Here is a 6,000-nt window from a genome sequence, read left to right on the forward strand (position 1 = left end):
GTACTGAGTGGGCATGGGGCTTGAACTGGGCAAATTTTGCGGGTCTCCCATGTGAAGCCCACATTGGCTGATTGTATGAGCCTCATAAGGGATGTAAATGGGCTAAGCAGGCATGGACATGAACAGGGCTAATTGTATGAGCCCCATATTGTTTAAGTAACATGGGCCCCACATGTGAAGGGCTGGCTAAATGGGCCCTATTTAAGGTCCATTCTGATCCCACTTAGACCCCATATGGGCAAACATATGGGGCCTACATGGGTCTCACCCAGTTGGACTCCACATGAAACCCAGTCAGAACCCACTTGAAGCCCATATGGGTAAATACAGGTGGGGTCACCATGGAAACTGAAATATTTGGGAGATGAGTAGTGAGAAAAGGGTAAAGAATCTATAAGTCTTTCTAATCCTTTTTGAAAATGGTTATTCTCGTTTATCTTTATATGTTTTTATTCTCATGTTCGAAATAATGAAATAAATTCAATTCAGCATCCTGTTATAACAGGCGGCACCAGGTCAGAAATCAACCAGCCGGAGGATATTTGTCACCACGGAAGATGAGGGGTTCATCTTGGAAGTGGCACCACTGCTGCCATGGCGACCCCGGTCAATGACTTTCTCTCCAGGTAGAGACTTTCTCTCTGTCCTCTGACGCTCCCGGTGGGAGAGGACGGAACAAAATGGCGACTTCATCTTCGCTCCACACCGATCTGATGTTTCCATCTCTTTTGTGGACGTCTTCTTTTGTTTCTCCCCATTTTTGCGTTGTATCATCTCCTCATAGATACACCCACCTTTCCACCTCTGGCATTTAATTTTTTTAATGCGCCAGTTGAAATTTTCAGGTGGATGGAAACACACCAAAGTTTTTATTTGGCTAAAATCTTGCAGCGAATTCGGCGTAGTGTATATGAGCGTAGTTTCAGGGCTGTTGAAATGTGACCCGTGATGATGATGATGATGTGTTGCAGCTGCTCCTCCAAGCTGAATCATCCTATGTTCGCCTGGTTATGTAAGGGGTTAAACAAGACAGTACAAGATGTACTTACAGTATGTGTGTGTGTGTGTGTGTGCACATGGAAGAGCGGCTTCACACTGCATGCATCTTCAGCCCTATGATTATGTGTTTGTACATATGCCGTCCTATGTTCCTCTCTCTCTCTTTCTCTCTCACTCTCTCTCTCTCTCTCTCTCTCTCTCTTATGCTCGATCTATCAGCTGCTCCCCCACATGAGGCAGGAGTAGAGTGTGGGGGGGGTTGGATGCTCTGCAGTGGCTGCACTTGTGCCTGTTGCTAGGCGAGAGACGGCACCGTGGCCGCCCACACAGCCAATCGTGATGATGCAGGAAGCTCCCCCCGACCAATCAGGCGGCTCGGCGAGGTGGTGGGCCGACGCTCAGGTTCTTCATGGAGTCTTTTCGACTGATTTCTCAATGGGGTTGTTATGTGTCGGACATCAAAGCAGGTATCTGGAGTTATTTTCAGCTCCCCTTGGTTTTTGTTTTTACTCTTCAGTGGCGTTGGGTTGCTTGTCGTGGGCTGTTAACGGAGACGCTTTGTCACAATGAAGCTTCTTGGGAGTAATTAAAGTGATCGTTAATACTACACATTGCTCTCATCTTCCTTCTGTGCGGCACATTCCTTCCTTCCTTCCTTCTTTCCATCCTTCCTTCTTTCCTTTCCTCCCTTCCTCCCTCCCTCCCTCCTTTTCTTCCTTCTTTCCTTCCTTCCTTCCATCCATCCTTCCTTCCTTCCTTCCTGCCTTCCTTCCTTCCTTCCTTCCTCCCTCCTTTTCTTCCTTCCTTCCCTCCTTCCATCCTTCCTTCCTTCCTTCCTTCCTTCCATCATTCCTTCCTTCCTTCCTTCCTTCCTTCCATCTTTCCTTCCTTCCTTCCATCCTTCGTTCTTTCCTTCCTTCCTGCCTTCCTTCCTTCCTTCCTCCCTCCTTTTCTTCCTTCCTTCCCTCCTTCCTTCCATCCATCCTTCCTTCCTTCCTTCCTGCCTTCCTTCCTTCCTTCCTTCCTCCCTCCTTTTCTTCCTTCCTTCCCTCCTTCCATCCTTCCTTCCTTCCTTCCTTCCTCCTTCCATCATTCCTTCCTTCCTTCCTTCCTTCCTTCCATCATTCCTTCCTTCCTTCCTTCCTTCCATCTTTCCTTTCCTCCCTTCCTTCCTCCCTCCCTCCTTTTCTTCCTTCTTTCCTTCCTTCCTTCATCCTTCCTCGCTTCCTTCCTTCCTCCTCCTTTTCTTCCTTCCTTCCCTCCTTCCATCCTTCCTTCCTTCCTTCCTTCCTTCCATCATTCCTTACTTCCTTCCTTCCATCTTTCCTTCCTTCCTTCCTCCCTCCTTTTCTTCCTCCTTCCTCTCCTCCTTCCATCCTTCCTTCCTTCCTTCCATCCTTCCTTCTTTCCTTTCCTCCCTCCTATAATATATTCTCTCTAAATGGATTAAAAGCAGAAATTTGATGCTGGGTCCACATTTAAAGTGATCGTTAATACTACACATTGCTCTCGTCTTCCTTCTGTGTGGCACATTAAATAAAGTGTCATATTTCTGTGTATTTATTTGTCAGCTTTGGTTCATGTAACGGCTAATTAAAAAAGCAATTAAACTCTGTCCTCCATCCAGCTACACATAAACACATGTTTGACAAATTCCTCCAGTAAATAAAAACAAATTATTGCTTTTAAATGTCAAAGCTTTAAAAGTAAATGTTAGTACCACAAGTTTTTTTTAAAGGAAGATGTTAATTGGTTCATACGTGGAGGCTTTACAAATGTTATATCCTTATGTATTTTTGTGCATCTTTTACAATCTTAAGACCCATTAAAATCCATTAATTTGATCATTTAAATTCAATTAATTCTTGTAAAGTAGGTTGGAGCTGTTAAACTAAAAGTGTTTCATTTGGCACGGACCATTGGCCTCTTATTATACCCATAAAAGAAGAAATAAACTAGATTTTAATGGCATGTTTAATATCAGCACATCATATTCCATGGTCGTTTATTTAAAAAGTCACACATTGAGGGAAGTTAAGGATAGTTTATACTATAAAACTAATGGTTCTCTCTTCATCCCTTAATAACTCCCTTAAATATTTAAGGATTAAATAATGTATGATGTTTATTTTAAGGAAAAGGATTCACAGATCATTATGATTTATTTATTTTCTTCATTCTTCACCAACTGAACAATCCTACTTAGACTATATATAAGAAATGGACGTAACATCCGTGACGTCACCCATTGGTTTGTGGACTGCTGCTCGGAGGCCAATAGTATCGGATCTGAGCAGCGCCAACTTGAAAATGTCAGGTGCATGCTGGGAAAAATAAAAACAGGGATTCTACTTATATGGGCATCAGGAGGAGCATGAGGCGCCCTCCTGAACCTGTGAACCAATCAACCTGTCAATCACGACGTAGCCACGCCCTAATGCATACCCTGCTTTATCGTCACATATAAAACCAGGGAGGCCAAAATGTCCCAAATGAACATCATACTGCATTGAAGAAGGCTTTAAACTAGCGATTGAGACCATAAACACATTTTGAAAACGTTTACTGAGGTTAGAAATCAAGTGAGAAGTTGGTGAATTCTCCATTGACTTGTATAGAGACGGAAGTCCTTTTGACACCAAGACGGTCGCCCCCTGGTGGCCTTTTGATAGAATGCAGTTGTAAGTTACCGGAACTCCCCGCCTGGGCTCTGCACACAAGATAATAAGTGACAATAAGTAAAATATAGAAGATTTCCAGCTTTATTCTTTAACTGCTCTAAACTGACTAACAGTATGCACCTTTAATTTATACTTCTTTAAATACCTGCTTTAACTTTTCCCATTGGTGGTCGTCTCATTATTACAGAAAGTCATGCACCCAAACTTTTATATGATTTAACACCTCTGATTTTTAGTGCTACCTTATTTTTAGAAAAAGGAAATAGCTTCATTTATCATTTAATTTATCTGAAAATAAAATAAGTATCCATGCTGTGAAGTGTTCTCATATTACAAACCTCAGATTTAAGCTTCTAACTATTACATACAATCCTTTATAAAGTGATACAATTAGCTTTACCTCCATACTGTCAGTCATCCTGTAATAGTTGGTGTCATTTTCTCAGAAGGTGGCAATCTCATTTTTTGGACTCTTCATCTCTCGTTAATGTTCCTTACAGCTTTTTTTCCCTTACAGCTAAATGGCACTTTATGAAATTAAAGAGTTCATTTCCATAATGCTGTGTGTTCATATTAGAGACGTCTCCTGCAGGTAATTGCTCGGTGGCTTTGAAATATAGACGATCAGAGTCGTAAAGTGATGTCATTTTTTCCTTAAATACAGATTCCTGCTGTCCTTTAAAGTCATTTTATTCTGCCTGTAACTCACTCTGTAACCGCTGGCAACACCATCTCAACTGATAGCAATCACATTTGGCAGTAACATATATTCAAATATACAGTTTGTACATTTCAACCAGATGAGGCTTAAGCCATTTCAATGCAATCAGTTCATTTCCTTGTTTAACCTTCCTGTCGTCCTCCCGGGTCAAATTGACCCCGTCTGTTTTGACTCTTCCTTCTTTCCTCCCTTCTTTCCTTCCATCTGTCCTTCCTCCTTTCCTTCCTTCCTCCCTCCCTCCCTTCCTGCCTTCTTCATCCCTTCCTTTCTTCCTTTCCTTCCTTCGTCCTCCCTCTCTCCTACCTTCCTTCCTTCTTTCCTCCATCCTTCATTCCTTCCTTTCCTTTCCTTCCTCCCTTCGTTCTTTCCTTCCTCCCTCCTTTACTTCCTCCTTTCCTCCCTTCCTTCCTTCTTCCTCCCTTCCTTCCTTCTTCCTCCCTTCATCCTTCCTTCCTTCTTCCTTCCAACAGAGGAAAGAAGGAACAGTCAAAAGAGACGGGGTCAATTTGACCCGGGGAGGACGACAGAGAGGTTAACACTGCTGCTGAGTCAGTGATGCCTCGCTCCATAAGAAGAACAAGTGATCATATTATTGAGGAAATGTGCATTTTGCAATAATTTTTCAGCCCCTTCTTGGAGCAAGTGAAGCATGAGGGCATTCTTAAAATATTCAGTGTTTCCCATGATCTCCCCTCATGTTTCCCCGGTCTCCCTCGTTCTTGCGTAATCTTACATAATGTTGTTGAATATTTAAAGCGGTTTTAGCTTCGGTTAGTGCTTGTTTGCTGCTGAAGGAACGAGGACAAGAGTTTGGGAGAGAGAGAGAGAGAGAGAGAGAGAGAGAGAGAGAGAGAGAGAGAGAGACAGAGAAAGAGAGAGACAGAGAGAGATGGAGAGACAGAGAGAGAGAGGGAGAGACAGACAGAGAGAGACATAGAGAGAGAGAGAGAGAGAGAGGGAGAGACAGAGAGAGACAGAGAGAGAAAGAGAGAGACAGAGAGAGATGGAGAGACAGAGAGAGAGAGGGAGAGACAGACAGAGAGAGACATAGAGAGACAGAGAGAGACAGAGAGAGATGGAGAGACAGAGAGAGAGAGGGAGAGACAGACAGAGAGAGACATAGAGAGAGATAGAGAGAGAGAGAGAGAGAGAGAGAGAGACAGAGACAGAGAGAGAGAGAGGGAGAGACAGAGAGAGAGGGAGAGAGAGAGAGAGAGAGAGAGAGAAATGGCTGTTGGAAATAATTAAAGGATGTGTTCGCATGTCTACGTTGATGCACCAACAACCAGAACACAAACCTGCCTGCTGCTGAAATATAATTAATGTGCACACCCAGTTACAGCTGAGAACATGTTCACTTTTAAAGAATACTCCACCCTTTACATTCAAACTGTTAGATCTCTGTTGTTCTACTTATTCCAGCAGATAGAGGGATTTTTTTTTTTATTGTCCTTTTTTGACATTTCTTGTTGGTTTCAAAATGTACTTTCTTGCTCTGAAATGTTAACAGCAAGAAGGACATACTGAGAATATTCATCTTTAGATTAAATTAGATTGAACTTTACTGCTTCAGTGCTGAGTGCTACAGTTAACATTTAA

Source organism: Scomber scombrus, chromosome 11 (genome assembly GCF_963691925.1).
Source record: "Scomber scombrus chromosome 11, fScoSco1.1, whole genome shotgun sequence".
NCBI classification, from domain to species: Eukaryota; Metazoa; Chordata; class Actinopteri; order Scombriformes; family Scombridae; genus Scomber; species Scomber scombrus.